The following is a 15,688-nucleotide window of genomic DNA, read 5'->3' on the forward strand; positions in this document are numbered from 1 at the left end:
TAACAATGCACACGTGGACAAAAACCGGTATATCATGAATTCACAAAAAATAATAACTTCCCAGTGCTGCAATTATACAATAATCAGTCAACACGTGACCCACGCAGAGAATGTCATAGCTGCCAGTCACCGGGCACAAACACAAGCAAAAACAAGCTGCCCGGCCATTTTTTTTTTCATTTTGTCACCGTGCTGTGACTAGGGTTTGATTGTGCGCATGTCGTATGGGACAACGCGATAAGTGTCTAGTGTCTCTATATATACCTGTAACGCAACCACACTTGTATTCACTCCGACGAACGCCGGTCCTCCGGCCGAAACGTCAGTCAGTAAATATGCCATAAACGTTCGTCTTTTTTGTTTCCTTTTTTGAATATATATATATATATATATATATAATAGAGAGGGAGAGAGAGAGTCAGATCTGCAGTTTGCCCCCCCCCCCCCCCCCCACTTGAGAAATAGTTGGTACGCCTCTGGCTACAGCAGCTCCGCAATGATGTAGCCAAAGGACACATGGTTTCCAGCGCACTAGCAGAGCATCACGAGAAGACTGGTTACAGTATTAACTGGCATTCGGCTTCCATCATCGAAAGAGAGAAGAAATTATCATCGCGATTGCTTCTCGAATCATTTTGCATACAATCTACGACTAACACAATAACCGGACACGGGGCCCCCTCCCTGAGTTGTACGCAAGCGCCTTACGTCTACCGCCGCATATATAATAAAGATCACCATGCATTCGTTCATTGTGAACAAGGCACCCGTACTGGGCGCCGAAACGTCAATCTGTTGTCTTTGTGTTCTTCAGTTGGTGAGTACGTTTATACAGCCATGTTCTTTCCTCGCCAGACGAGTTTTCGTCAAACCCTAGACTTCGTCTTCTTTTGTATTGCCTAAATGGCCACCATTCATTCATTCATTCATTATTAGTCGGTCAGTGTGTCGCTCAGTCGATCTCTGTTCAATCTATAAATCGAATAACTCATCAGATAATAATTAAGTCGACAGTTCCGGTCGTTTTAGTAAGCCGTCGGATGAACAGGCGATGAACTTTCGCTATTTACAGTGCATTCTTCATTATACCCCGTTTTGTGGTTATCATGCCTTGCGTGGAAACAGGCCCATGCAGTGTAAATGGAGTCCAGAGACGTTTAAAAAGCCTAAGTGGCGACAATCTGTGCATCAACGCCGTCTGACATGTATTTCCTAAAGCGGCCTACGAACTCCCACTTTTAGATAGAAGGGAACAAGGAGATTGACTTTGCAAGAGTAGATTTTAGGGCCAGTTGGGGATGCATATCTTGACCACGAAGGCTTAGGAGTGATATGCATCACGAAGGTGATGTGTATTTGACTAGGAAGGCTTAGGAGTGAGGTTCACGACAAATATCTTAGCAACCTTCGGTTTGCAGAGGACATTGTCCTATTCAGCAACACTGGGGACGAATTACAACACATGATCGAGAACCTTAACCGAGAAAGTGTAAGATTAGGGCTGAAGATTAATATGCAGAAGACAGCGATAATGTTCCACAGCCTGGCTAGAGAACAAGAATTCCCGATCGCCAGTCAGCATCTAGAGTCTGTACAGGAGTAAGTTTTTCTAGGTAAATTACTCACAGGTACGGTGTAAGCTAGAACATCTAGGTGTTGGCACTGCGCGCGCGCGAGCGTCCAGATTATGTTCGGCAGCGCGCGGGCGCACCGAGTAGCTCTGCTGCGAGCCGATAGATCGCACCGCGGTCAGCGCGCTCCCAGCCTAGCAGCGCCGGCGGCTTGACATTGTTCTACCTCCACGAAATTTTCGTTCACAGTGGAGTGAGTAAAACTCAAAGCGCGAAGGAAATTCATTAATTCAGATAAAAGGATAAGCATACCATGCTTATCCTTTACACCATGCTTTACACCATGCTTTATACCATGCTTATCCTTATCCCTTACAAAAATGAGTTTAGACTGTCTATAGAATGCCTATAGACTTCTTGTAGACGACTTCGCCTTTCATAGCTTTGTTCTTTTGTGGATACAAAATCTATAGACTGTCTATAGATAAAAATTGATAAGATTTTTGTTTCTTTTTGTCTACTTACATTCTATAATCAGTCTATAGAAAAAAAGTCGATAAGATGCTTGTTTCTATTTGTCTACTTCCTATCTATAGACTACCTATAGAAAAAAGTCGATACAATCTCCAGTTATTCTTGTCCATTCATTGTCTATAGATTGTCTACAGAAAATTTTTATGATTTTTATTTCTTTTTTTTACTACCATTCTATAGTCGGTCTAAAGAAAAAAGTCTATAAGGTGTTTGTTTCTTTTTGTCTACTTCCGCTCTATAGACTACCTATAGAAAATTTAGATACAGTCTCTATTTACTCTTGTCTATTCATTGTCTATAGACTGTCAATAGGCAAAAGTTAATATGTAAAGGCGCTTATTGCACGCAAGCGTTAGGGCTAACCGTCCGATCAGTTCAGGGAACCGCGAGCGCGAGCGGCGTATTCCGAGCGATGCGCTGAAGACACTGCCCCACTAGACAGCGCTGGTAAGGATGCCACACTGCATTGTCCCTCTTCTTCTTTACAATTACCCCGGGGACGAAAAAGGGAGCCGTCCGGCGACCTAACAGTTCGTCACTATTAGGGGATCATAAAACGGCTTGAGGCGTTCGAGGTTGACAATGTCGCGTCCGCGACGGCGCATGTCCGAAGACGGTTCAACGGGCTCAATCACATAGTTGACGGATGATGCACGCTCGACGTTGCGGTAGGGACCTTCATATTTGGACATTAACTTGGAAGACAGACGAGGTGCAGCGGAAGGAACCGAGAGCCACACAAGCGCTCCAGGAAGAAAGGTGGGCGCAAAGGTGGTGTCACCGCGAGTGTTCTTCTGGCGCTCTTGGTCATTGGAGGTAAAGGCCCGGGCGAGGTCGCGGCACTCTTCGGCATGTCTCACCGTATCAGAAATGGGCGCACATTCAGATGCTTCGGGCCGGTATGGTAGCATTGTGTCGATGGTGTGCGATGGGTGCCGGCCGTACAATAAGAAATATGGCGAAAAACCAGTAGTTCTCTGCGTAGCGGTATTGTACGCGTAGGTGACGAAGAGCAGAATGGCGTCCCAGTTCGTGTGGTCGGAGGAGACGTACTTTGAGAGAATGTCGCCGAGCGTACGGTTGAATCGTTCCATGAGTCAATTGGTTTGAGGATGGTACGCCGTTGTTGTGCGATGAACAACGTGGCACTCTTTGAGAACAGCTTCAACTACTTCGGAGAGGAAGACACGTCTGCGGTCACTGCGGTCAGGGTCAATCGACGAAGCAGGAAGGAGGCAAAGTCGCGCGCTGTAGCTGCCGGAAGCGCCACCGTTTCAGCGTATCTGTGTAAGGTGGTCAACTGCCCCAATAGCCCAGCGGTTTCCAGCCGATGTCATGGGAAGGGGTCCCGTACAAATCTATACCGACGCGCCCAAAGGGCCGGGTGGGGCAAGGTAAAGGTTGCAGCCCAGCTGGTGAGAGGCGGGGTGAAGATTTCCGGCGCTGGCAATCGGGACAAGAGCGTACGAACTTTTTAACGTACCTGTACATCCCTCGCCAGTAGTACCACTGTTGAAGGCACGGGTAAGTCTTGAAAACGCCAGAATGGGCACACTGGTGATCGGCGTAGAAAGCTGCGCAAATACCGGAACGCAGGCTGCGAGGCACTACTAACAACCACTGGCGGCCATCGGAGCTGTAATTGTGCCGGTGAAGCAGGTCGTAGCGAATGGAGAAATGGACGGCGAAACGCACGGGTTGTTGACCTCGTCGATGGATCAGAGAGCCAGCCTATAAGCGACGCAATCCAGGAGTCCTTGCGCTGCTCGGAAGCGATGGTGCGATGGCCGATGGAAGACACAGTCAACCGAGATATATTGTTGTCAGCCAAGGGAGAGCGGGAGAGGGCATCGGCATCCGAGTGGTATCGTCCGCTGCGGTAGAGGACCGGATGTCGTAGTCTTGCAGGCGAAGTGCCCAAAGTGCAAGATGGCCGGACGGATCTTTCAATGACGCCAGCCAACATAGTGCGTGGTGGTCCGTGATTACATCAAATGGGCGGACATACAAATATGGCCGGAACTTAGTAAGAGCCCAGATGATCGCGAGACATTCTTTTTCTGTCACGGTGTAGTTATTCTCGGCTTTCGTAAGCGTTCGGCTGGCATAAGCAACGACATACTCAGGGAACCCTTGCTTGCGTTGCGCGAGGACAGCGCCAAGGCCAACACCGCTGGCATCTGTGTGTACCTCTGTAGGAGCCGTCGGGTCGTTGTGGTGCAAAATTGGGGTGGGAAGTCAGCAAACGACGAAGACTCGTGAACGCCTCGTCGCACTCTGATGACCACGAGGTGAGGAGCCCATTGCCCCCTAGGAGCTTTGTCAGGGGCGATACGATGGCGGCGAAATTCCGAATGAACGTCTGAAGTAAGAGCATAGACCGATGAAACTGCGCAATTCTTGATGGACGTTGGCTTAGGGAATTCGGCAACGGCGCGAAGTTTGTCGGGGTCGGGGAGAATTCCGGCCTTGGATACGACATAGCCAAGTATCGTGAGTTGCCGTGCAGCAAATCGGCACTTCTTTATGTTAATTGTAGGCCAGCGTTTGATAACACGTCAAAACAGGCCGCAGGCGTTCGAGGTGCGTGGGGAAGTCGGACGCGAAAAACTACAATGTCGTCAAGATAGCACAAACATGTGTGCCACTTTAAGCCTCGCAGAACTGTGTCCATCATGCGCTCGAATGTCGCGGGCGCATTAGGGTTCCACAAGGCATGACGTTAAACTCGTACAAGCCGTTGGGCGTGATAAAGGCTCTTTTCGGCCGATCGACATCTTCCATAGGCACTTGCCAATACCGGAGCGCTATTCCAGAGATGAAAAGAACTCGGCTCCTTGCAGGCAGTCAATTGCGTCGTCTATGCGTGGCAGGGGATAGAAGTCCTTGCGGGTGATCTTGTTGAGCCGGTGATAATCGACGCAAAACCTTACGGAGCCGTCCTTCTTTGTAGCAAGGACGACAGGAGAAACCCATAGACTTTTCGAGGGTCGAATTACTTCGCGCTGAAGCATGTCGTCGACTTGCTCGTTAATCATACGACGTGCGCTGGCAGAAACGCGGTACGGGCGTTGTCGCAATGGTGGGTGAGAGCCAGTGTCGATGTGGTGCGTTACAGTTGAAGTCCGACCCAGGGAAGCTTGCGAAATTCTTCCAAGAGGGACAGCAGCTGGGAACGCTGGGCCGCTGTAAGGGTTCCAGCGATGGAGGAACCAAATACATCTCTGGGCAATGCGTCAGATGTAGAAACAGCACTGAGCGTATGGTAGGTGGCGCAATTCGGGTAGTCGGGCACGTCGATAACTTGCACGTCGTCGATGGCCTCCACGGTATACCAACACATTCTCCTCGGAGCAGCATGACAGGGTATGGGCACGCGTTGCAAACGAAAATTGTGCTAGTGCCCTTGATGATTTGATGATGTCTACCGTCGCAAAAGGCAGCAACAGGCCCTTACTTGCGAGGAAACGGCCAGATGGCGAAAGTAATGCAATGACGTCCGAGAGGCCGCTGCAGTGCATGGACACGATCATAGAGGCGTTGGGAGCAACCTGAGCGTCGGCTTCGACGATCAGTTTCCTGGAAAGCGACGGAGCTTCAGTGGGCGTCAAATCTAGCAGTGGCGATAGTTCTATTTCGGCCCGTGCGCAATCGATAACGGCATTGTGGCGAGGGAGAGAGAGAGAGAAAAGTCATAAGGGAAAGGCAGAGAGGTTAACCAGGCTGAGCCCGGTAGGCTACCCTGCACTGGGAAAGGGGGAGAAGGGATTGAAAGAGGAGAAGGAAGAGAGAAGTTCACAGTTCACACCTTGTGTGTGTGTGTGTGTGTGTGTGTGTGTGTGTGTGTGTGTGTGTGTGTGTGTGTGTGTGTGTGTGTGTGTGTGTGTGTGTGTGTGTGTGTGTGTGTGTGTGTGTGTGTGTGTGTGTGTGTGTGTGTGTGTGTGTGTGTGTGTGTGTGTGTGTGTGTGTGTGTGTGTGTGTGTGTGTGTGTGTGTGTGTGTGTGTGTGTGTGTGTGTGTGTGTGTGTGTGTGTGTGTGTGTGTGTGTGTGTGTGTGTGTGTGTGTGTGTGTGTGTGTGTGTGTGTGTGTGTGTGTGTGTGTGTGTGTGTGTGTGTGTGTGTGTGTGTGTGTGTGTGTGTGTGTGTGTGTGTGTGTGTGTGTGTGTGTGTGTGTGTGTGTGTGTGTGTGTGTGTGTGTGTGTGTGTGTGTGTGTGTGTGTGTGTGTGTGTGTGTGTGTGTGTGTGTGTGTGTGTGTGTGTGTGTGTGTGTGTGTGTGTGTGTGTGTGTGTGTGTGTGTGTGTGTGTGTGTGTGTGTGTGTGTGTGTGTGTGTGTGTGTGTGTGTGTGTGTGTGTGTGTGTGTGTGTGTGTGTGTGTGTGTGTGTGTGTGTGTGTGTGTGTGTGTGTGTGTGTGTGTGTGTGTGTGTGTGTGTGTGTGTGTGTGTGTGTGTGTGTGTGTGTGTGTGTGTGTGTGTGTGTGTGTGTGTGTGTGTGTGTGTGTGTGTGTGTGTGTGTGTGTGTGTGTGTGTGTGTGTGTGTGTGTGTGTGTGTGTGTGTGTGTGTGTGTGTGTGTGTGTGTGTGTGTGTGTGTGTGTGTGTGTGTGTGTGTGTGTGTGTGTGTTGTATGTGTGTGTGAAAGAGGTCCGGAGGCTTGCCTTAAGCCGAGGCGGGCCGCTCCCATGTTGGCACTGTCAGGCCAAGCCCTTCAGCGGCATCGCGGGCCCTCTGGACAGCCCTTAGTTGGTCTTGAAGCAATGGGCTTTGTATTCTTTTTTCCCATCGAGTCCATTCTTCCAGGAGGCTGGGAAGAGTTGCGGGGCACCCCGCGAGCATATGTTTGATTTCAATGATGCCATTACAATCCATCCATCCTAATCTCCCTCTCTGGATATTTTTTGTTAATGTGGTACGTTGTGGGGTATGTACCCGTTTGCAATAAGCGCAGCGAGACTGCCTGAGCCCTGTTTAGTTTTGAGTGTGGCAATGGGAATTGCCTGCGTCCTAGATAGTAATGTTTGGTTATATCATTATTCATTATTAAATGATCTCTATATTCCCCGGCCTGATGGTGAACTGCTCGGTTATGGCGGTCACAGTTAGCAAGTCCTCGTGCCAAGTCATGCGCAACCTGGTTGATGTTTACCCGAGTCTCGTCCACTTTCCCCATATGCGCAGGAAACCATTTCATTTTTGTTCTCCTAATCCTAATGTTTTCAAAGAGTTTAGCTGCAACTCCAGCTACGTAGCCTTTAACAAAACTTTTTATAACGGCTTTTGAATCACTGTAAATGAAGGCCGACTTATTACTCCTGATGGCTAGAGCAATTGCCACTTGTTCCGCCACCATGGGTGATACAATGGCCGTATAGGATTATTTACCTTTCACCCAGGCAGCATTAACTATAGCTGCCAGTTGGTTCTGCTGTTCTATCTCCTGCAAGAGTGCTTAGTTCTTGCCTATCTCCTTTTGATATTATATTCTGGATGCATGTTTCTGGGGAAGGGCTGCTTCTGATCCTATCCCTAACTTCAGTATTCAATTCCACTTCAGCCTCTATTGGGCTCCTTGATCGATTAGGTTCTACACCTATTGTCTGTAATATCTTTCTGCCTGCTCGTGTTTTTTTTATTCAATCTTTCGTGTTGCGCTAGCTGTTGGGCCTCAGCGATTTCTTCCATTGTGTTGTGGTTTCCTAGACTCATGAGCTTGTCAGTTGCAGCGGTACTCGGTATCCCTAGGGCTGTTTTAACAAGTTTCCTGATCATGACATTGAGTTTGTTAAGTTTCTGCCTGTTTCCATTTGAATAATCCGGCACGGAAGTGAAGTGGCAGAAAGCAAAAGCACTGTCTTCTCCCAAGCATCTGTGCCTGTTGGTAATTCTCCTTAGTGACCTAATGACTTCATCTGTTTTGTTCGAGATATGCTGTATTGTACTATAATTGGCACTGTTTTCCTTCTATGCGATAACCAAGAATCTTGATTTTTCCAACTATCCTGATTGCGGATGCTTCATGAGTGTATAGGCACACTCTTGGCTCCTCTTCCGGAATGTAGCCTCTTGGTTTACGACCTTTTCTGCGATGTTTAATGACCTAGAGTTCCGACATGGCTGCCAAGCATTTCAGCCCCATGTCTTTCAGTGTGTTCTCCACAACATATACGCTTTCCTGTAGTCTGGTCTCTGTCTGTCCTACATTACCCTTGCCACTCCAAATGGTTATGTCGTCGCCATATACGACATAATGTATACTCTCGATTTTCTCTAAATTATTTGCAACCTTAGACATTGCTAAATTGAATAGCATGGGCGAGAGCACAGCTCCTTGTGGAGTGCCCATGTTTCCCAATTTCTTAGCTTCTGACTAGTTCTCCCATGATGAGGTTGGCTGTTCTGTCTCTAAGAAAGTCCTTAATCATGTTAAAAAGCCTCTTACCTAACCCCATCTCCGAGAGAACGTCAAGTATTGCCTTATGTTTTAAACGATCAAAAGCTTTTTCCACATCCATACCTAGAAGAGCTTTCGTGTGCGTTGGGCTGGCCTGTACGAGTTGGTGTTTGATTAAGAGCATAGTATCCTGGGTTTACAACCCGGGTCGAAAGCCAATGAGGTTGTACAGGAGGATGTTGTTGAACTTACTTCTGATATGACGCTGCTGGTGTAATTACGTCTCATCTCGCGCCACTTATAGAAGTGCCTGAAAGCTTACACCAAGCATGCTGTTCCGTCAGCACTTCTCTGCTTCAGCTTATTTTCTTCAGTGGCCAATTCAGCTGCCCTGTGCGCAGACGTTTACCGCATTCAGCTATGAGCGAGTAGCCACCACTCAGCGGGCAGCACCCAAGGCGAACCCCGCCCCCCCCCCCCCCCCTACTGATGCCACTATGCACACCATATCCTACTGCTACACTCTTTAAGCAGTATGAAAATTTATGCACGCACGACACAAATACCAGCCTTTTGTCATAACGCAGGGACTGTTTTGACATTTGTGTTCTTGTCTGCATCTTTTAACCAATTTGATCGATTTTTGGCATGGCCCCAACATTAAACAAATCAGGTTAGCTACGTGCAATTTTACGCTGGAGGCATTCCCTTAATATATGTGTATATGCTCTCTGGAGCACAAAACACAGTGTGGTAAAACACTGCCAGTAAAAGCACAAAACACTGCCAGTAAAAGGAATTCCCAGAAAAAAATTTTAATGTGCTTTCACAAAGTGGAGCTTATGTTGCTAGCACGAATGTTTATCCTGCAGACTGGTAATCGTATGCTATTAAGCTTCTTTTTAGTATATGCATACATAGTAATTTGTGTACCTGTAAACCATCATCATCAGCCTATATTTATTATTACTGCAGGACGGAGGCCTCTCCCTGAAGTCTCCAATTACCCCTGTCTTGCGCGAGCTAATTCCAACTTGGGCTTGCAAATTTCCTAACCTCATCACCCCACCTAGTTTTATGCTGTCCTTGACTGCGTTTCCCTTCCCTTGGCACCCATTGTGTTACTCTGATGGTCCATCGGTTATCTACCCTATGCATTACATGGCCTGCCCAGCTTCGTTTCTTTCTCTTAATGTCAGCTAGAATATTGGCTATCCCCGTTTCCTCTCTGATCCACACCGCTCTCTTACTGTCTCTTAATGTTAGGTCAACATTTTTCGTTCCATAGCTCTTTGTGCGGTCCTTAACTTGTCCTCGAGCTTCTTTGTTAACCTCCAAGTTTCTGCCCCATATGTTAGCACCGGTAGAATGCAATGATTGTACTCTTTTCTTTTCAATGACAGTGGTAAGCTCCCAGTCACGATTTGCCAATGCCTGCCGTATGCCCTCCAACCCAATTTTATTCTTCTGTAATTTTTTATCAGGATCAGGATCACGTAAATATAATCACACAAATTTGAGACATGTAAATGTTTCTTGAAGAAGTGGTAGACTTTTGCCTAAGATAGCAGATTGTCTGCTACAGTTGTTATCTGTCCATGTACATCTGTACATGTGTGCTAGGGAAGGCATGGAATAAAGAGTTTCTCCAAAAAAGCTGGGCTCAGTTGTAGAAGTGTGAGGTGGCATGGATGAAAGCGGAGAGTGTAAAAATCGCTACAGAACCAATCTCACGATGACTGTCGATGGTAATGTGTTAGCATTGAATCAGTATAGCGACACAACGTATTGCCACCATCGCAACAAGTTATGTATGAGGCGTGTATTGCAGCGGTAATCCTCTTTCGCCCTTCTGTAAGCACACTTGGTGCCATGTAGTGCTACTGCCCAGAAGCCTGTGCGTGGACCTCTGAAATGTATGGATGTCATGGGGTGCACGCGCTGCATTGCAACGAAGGCGAAGACGACGATCAAGGCGCGAGCATGACTGTGCGTTGGCATCCAGAAAAGGCGAAAGAAAAAGAAGAATCTACAGAGAACCTCGTCACGTGAGCGTGGAATGCTGGAAAGGCGCCATTGTGAGAGAGGAAAGTGAGCGAAGAAGACAGCCATGGCAGAAGAGTCAGCCCGTGGGTACGGGCTCCTGCCTGTGTCTGGTGTTCCTGAGCCTACGGCTCAACGTCTGCAACTGGTGTTCATCTGCGGGCCGTCAACCAGAGCACCGACCACGGCTTTGCTCGCGGCCTTCCCTCCAGGCTTACGTTCCTGTCCCGTCGTGCCACATCTTCTCGCCTCTCAACTCCAGCTGGGGTACCTCAGCAGCAGCCCACTCGTCTGCAACATTCCAGCCGTGACCTCGTCCGACGCCTCACACCGAACCAGAGGGGGATGTGTGAACATTATAATCATTTGATTCAGTAGTTTGCAGACTGTTTAGAGACTCCATACTTAAAGGTGTTCCATATTTACGTTTGTCAGCAGTTATAGGTCATCGAATTGATATATAGCATTGTTTGTGAGTGTGCGACAGAGAACATACGCGTCATAATTCATTTCCTAAATCAGTCTGTATTGACCACGTTAAACAACCTAGCACGGTAAAAAGATCTACACCGTGACAACGGCACACAGGTGCGTGCGAACGCTAAGAAACGCGGCATGCGGCAACCAGGCTCCTCCCACGCTTCTTTCTGAATACGCCATCTAATGGCACTGCCCAGAAGTTCACACGTGGCCTTTTGAGGAACTGATGCCTGGAACAATGCAATAATTATTTTCCTGTTCACGCTTTGCGAGTGGTTGCAACAGCATTCTAGCTACATTATCACCAGAATCAGCAGGTCATCAGCGGTAAACGATAGACAAATCCTGACATTATACCAGCTAATAACTGCCTTGCTCAAGGTGGACAACTGGAATATTTCATGATGGGAGTGACTGGAAGGTTACTTCAATTCTGAATGAACCAAATGCTATTTTGCTTCAGTGACCTAGAAAGAACTAGCATTAGTAGGTTTTGTCCTTTTGAAGAAAATTCGCTTCTTCTGGTAAATGACTGGAGATGCATTTGCCCGTTGAGAATGACAACAGTGGAAATTAATGGGACGTTGAAAAGACACTTCAACATTCCAGTGGTTGTTACACTTAAGCGTACAGCAGCTCCCCTAGCATTCCTGTTCTGTTAATCATTTCAAGGTTAGCTTGCTGCCTTGGTTTACAGATTTCACTCCTACCCCACATTCAACAGACATGTTCTTGTTCGTGTTCTTGAACCCCATCCTTTCCGTGCATATACTTTGCCACACACAAAATAAAATATTGAGTCACAAGTCAGTGCCGTGTCTGTCTCCTTTCCTTTTCCAATCAGTTCTAGAATTCTCGTTCTAGAATACTTTGTAGGAACTAGGCTATCAAGAAAGTCTTTGTAAATGTCCTATACTACTGTGTTGCACAGTCCAATTTGTCAGTTCGAACATTCTGCTTAAATAATTTCGGTATTGTTTACTCTTTTACAGGTCAACAAGAAAGACCTCGCCGCCATTCATTAGGTGCTCCTCAGGCGCCCATACCCCTTCATGTTCTTGACTGCTTCATAATTTGGCTTTAATCTACACAGAGCAGCAGACATGCCGTATTCCAATGAAGAAAAAACGGATATGGTTCTGGCTCTTGGTGCATCAAGCAGCCATAGAAGGCAGGTAGTTAAGCTGTTTCAAGGCTGGCATCCAGGTACCCGTCCAAGCTCAATGACAATTGTGCGTGCACATGAGACGTTGAAACAGAATGGGACATTTGCCATGAAACGACACAAATCTGCAATTTTTGGAGAGGAAGCGGAGACAGATATCCTGTCCAAGTTTTCTGCACACCCCCGGGAAAGTGTCTGTAGTGTGGCTGCTGAAGCTGGTGTGTCAAAATCTTCGGTGTGGAGAATACTGAAGAGACAACTTTATCCTTACCACGTGCAGCTGCACCAAATGCTGCAGCCCCGCGACTTCCAGAGTGGAACATACTTTTCAAACTGGTTTCTAATCAAAACAGAAAAGGACCCAGGTTTCGTTAGCAAGATCCTGTGGACCGATGAAGCTAACTTTTCGCGCAATGCCCAAGTGAACATCCACAACGCTCGCTATTGGCAGGACGAAAACCCTCACTGGGTTTTGCAGGTGCATCATCAATATCAGTGGTCCTTCAATGTGTGGTGTGGAATATACAGTGGCACTAACATTGGGCCTGCATTTTTTGACTGCACGCTTGCCGGTGAACGATACGTCAACAATATCCTCAATGGGCCACTTCAGGATTTTCTCTGCCAAGTTCCATTGGCTAGGATCAAGGATATCTGGTATCAGCATGATGGAGCTCCTGCGCATGGCCGTCACAAAGCTTGCAATTGGCTGGATGAAGTTTTCACACAGCAGTGGATAAAGCCACATGGGCCCATTTCCTGGCCAGCAAGGTTACCAGATTTAACCCCCCTGGATTTCTTTCTTTGGCGGTCCGTCAAGAATCAAGTATACCGGATACAAACCAGATCATCAGCCAACTTAAAGGAAAAAATAAGACAAGTTTGCAACTTCATTCCGGTAACCATGATCAAGAACGCCACGGAAAATGTGCTAAAGAGATGCCAGAGTTGCATTGCAGCAGATGGCGATCTGTTTGAACACGCATTATAATCATGGGAGGATTTCGCAAGTACTGACCACTGAAAGAAAAAAAAACTACTGCTAATGCCCCCTCCTTCACACTAGCACCCCCCTACTTCCACATTCCACGTCGTCGCCCCCTCTCACGCATTCCAAGTTCAACAGTAAATAAAAAGGTATTTCCTTGTTTTCTTTAGCAGTCTTGAATGTTTAGTCTCCTCGGCAGTACTCGGCCAGCAGCATGCATTTGCGCCGTCATCCGACGGAGCCGCCAGCCCAGCGGCCTACAACCATCACAACGCCTTGCTTCTTCCCTGTCGCCTGTCGCGATGCAGCCGGCCTTGTTCACCGAACGCATGCTTGAGAGCAGCACGATACCACTACGCAAGGGCTCCGTCACGTGGCTTTCTTTCATATTTCGCAGGCTTTCTTTACAACGCTGAAAAAAGGACTACGCGAGATGTATCGCACAGGAAACAACACCATCGGTGGTTTCTGAAGGTGCTCTACAAATCTGTGAATCATACTTGGGGTCCTTAGCCAATAATTAAAAAGTTGGGTAATTAAACTTAATGAGTGAGTTATGGGGAAAACAAAAAATGGCCTGAGTTACTGTAGGCCAGTGCGAATAGTATGCATTTGGTTCAATTCGCTTCTGACGTGCCTTTCATTTTTTAAACCTTGGCTCAAGTTAGGTGGGACACCCTGCATAACGTCATCACTGCCACTACAAGGGCGATATGACATGGGATGCCCGATACATAAACTGCCAAGTTTTCAAATAGCATGAGACTTGACATGACTGTGATGGGGCTAGCCATTTCCTTTTCTTTGTTTGGATATGCTGTTCAGTTTGTGCATGTTATATTGCAAGCATGCCACCAATGGTGTTGAGCATTATAAAAATCAAGTACACTGCATAAATGCATTAACATCTGTGCAATAAAAATGTTTTCGGCTCGAGAGCTTTTGCTGTATACAGTGACCTACAGTGTCAAAAGGTCAAGGATTATTCTAGAATGTGGAGAAATTCACTTCTACGACAATGAAGAATATTTAAAAATGTGATGTCACCCAGCATGTTACAATTGGTATAGTAGGCAGAGAGACTGTCCTTGCACATTTATTGGTGCACAAGGGGAGGCCTGACTTGGATGTCAGGGGGGACTAAAACCAGAGACTCAGATGCCAACTTCACTGCTTTAGCTAAGTGCATTTACACAGTATAAATATCTCATGCCTACCAGGCACAGCGCTATATGGCATGAAAGGAAACAGTTATCATGTGCTTCTTTTGCTCACACTAGTCTGTGATGCACAAGTGTTTGTGCCAACTGTGAGCAGCACATGAATTGCTCTGGCACTCGCCATTACATGGTATACCCATGTAATGGGTATACCGCGCGCACAGAGAATTCAATAGTAGAGCTGGAGAATTCAATAGTAGCAAGATCGAGCAGAAGGAAACATTAGGTGTCCCATCAGCATAAATGAATTCGCAGTGCTTACCTGCACTGAACCACGGGTAGTATCCTGTGGTTTTGTAAGTGCGTTGGCTATGTCGAGGTGAAATGTAGAATTAAATCTGGAGTACAAACTCTCATGCCCATGCATTCAGTCAGATCTTCCAGGTTCAGAAGAGACTAAAACACCAGAGGAAAACTTGTAAAACTACGAAATGGCTACTTTATTTGGTAAATGAAAGGTTGTTTCCAGTAGAGAAGCACCTACATCGACAGAAGCTGCAGTTGGCTGCTGTAAACGTTATACTTAAGAAAGTGAGTACATTGACGTTACACAAATAATAAACACGATTTCACTACACAGATGAAGGCAGTCCTACCTCATCTCAAAACATTGTTCTCACCTTCTGCTCTCCTGTTCGCCAGATAAGCGCTGCGTATTAAGACATACTCTCAATCTTTAGTGCAATGCCTTTGTCACTGCTAATCACAAGTTAAGCACTATACAATCAGGTGTAATATCAGCATTAGACTGTTCTCTTCAGCTCCTACTTTGTGACTGATGAGCCGGCTGTGTTTCCACGAGGACGGATCCAGCTCCAAAGGGTCACCACAGGACTGCAGGAGCATGGACACCCGCATAAATAAAGTTCTCTTTTTTGCATACACTGCAAGTAAGTGCCCAGTCTTTATCGATCTTTTAACTCACGGACACAGGCGTACGTTATCCTTTTCATTCAATAAAGAAGTGTAAAGATCGACGAAAAGCTGTTGAACGTGTATGTGTTTTCCATCTGCAGTCACTGACAAGAAGCTAGGCTCGAGCACTGCATAATGCCCGGTTCCCTACTATCAGCTTCGCCGCAATGCATGGGTGCTACGCGGTCAAGCATCGCAATGTACTGCGGTGAAGCATGCCGAGCGTAAAGGGGCCATTGTCAGGGGATATGGTGTGATACTCGCGGCGCTCGCCGTCACCTCTCCTGTCACAGTACAAACACAGAGACGCCTAATGAATGGGCTGGCAGGCCTTCAGAGATATTTCGGACGTGGCTGTGGTGATTTGAGCACTTGTTTCGCCCACA

General features: G+C 47.2%; 1 long non-coding RNA gene across 1 annotated transcript; it reads right to left on the bottom strand.

The window, feature by feature from the left end:
- Positions 1-10,731: 10,731 nt before the first annotated feature.
- LOC125940643 (uncharacterized) lies at positions 10,732-15,254 on the bottom strand. Its single transcript, XR_007463840.1, has 3 exons — positions 15,156-15,254; positions 14,650-14,783; positions 10,732-11,244 (listed from the first exon to the last, which is right to left on the bottom strand). It is a non-coding gene; the product is annotated as an uncharacterized LOC125940643 (long non-coding RNA).
- Between the last annotated feature and the right edge of the window lie 434 nt (positions 15,255-15,688).

The sequence above is a fragment of the Dermacentor silvarum genome, chromosome 10 (assembly GCF_013339745.2).
Source record: "Dermacentor silvarum isolate Dsil-2018 chromosome 10, BIME_Dsil_1.4, whole genome shotgun sequence".
Lineage (NCBI taxonomy): Eukaryota > Metazoa > Arthropoda > Arachnida > Ixodida > Ixodidae > Dermacentor > Dermacentor silvarum.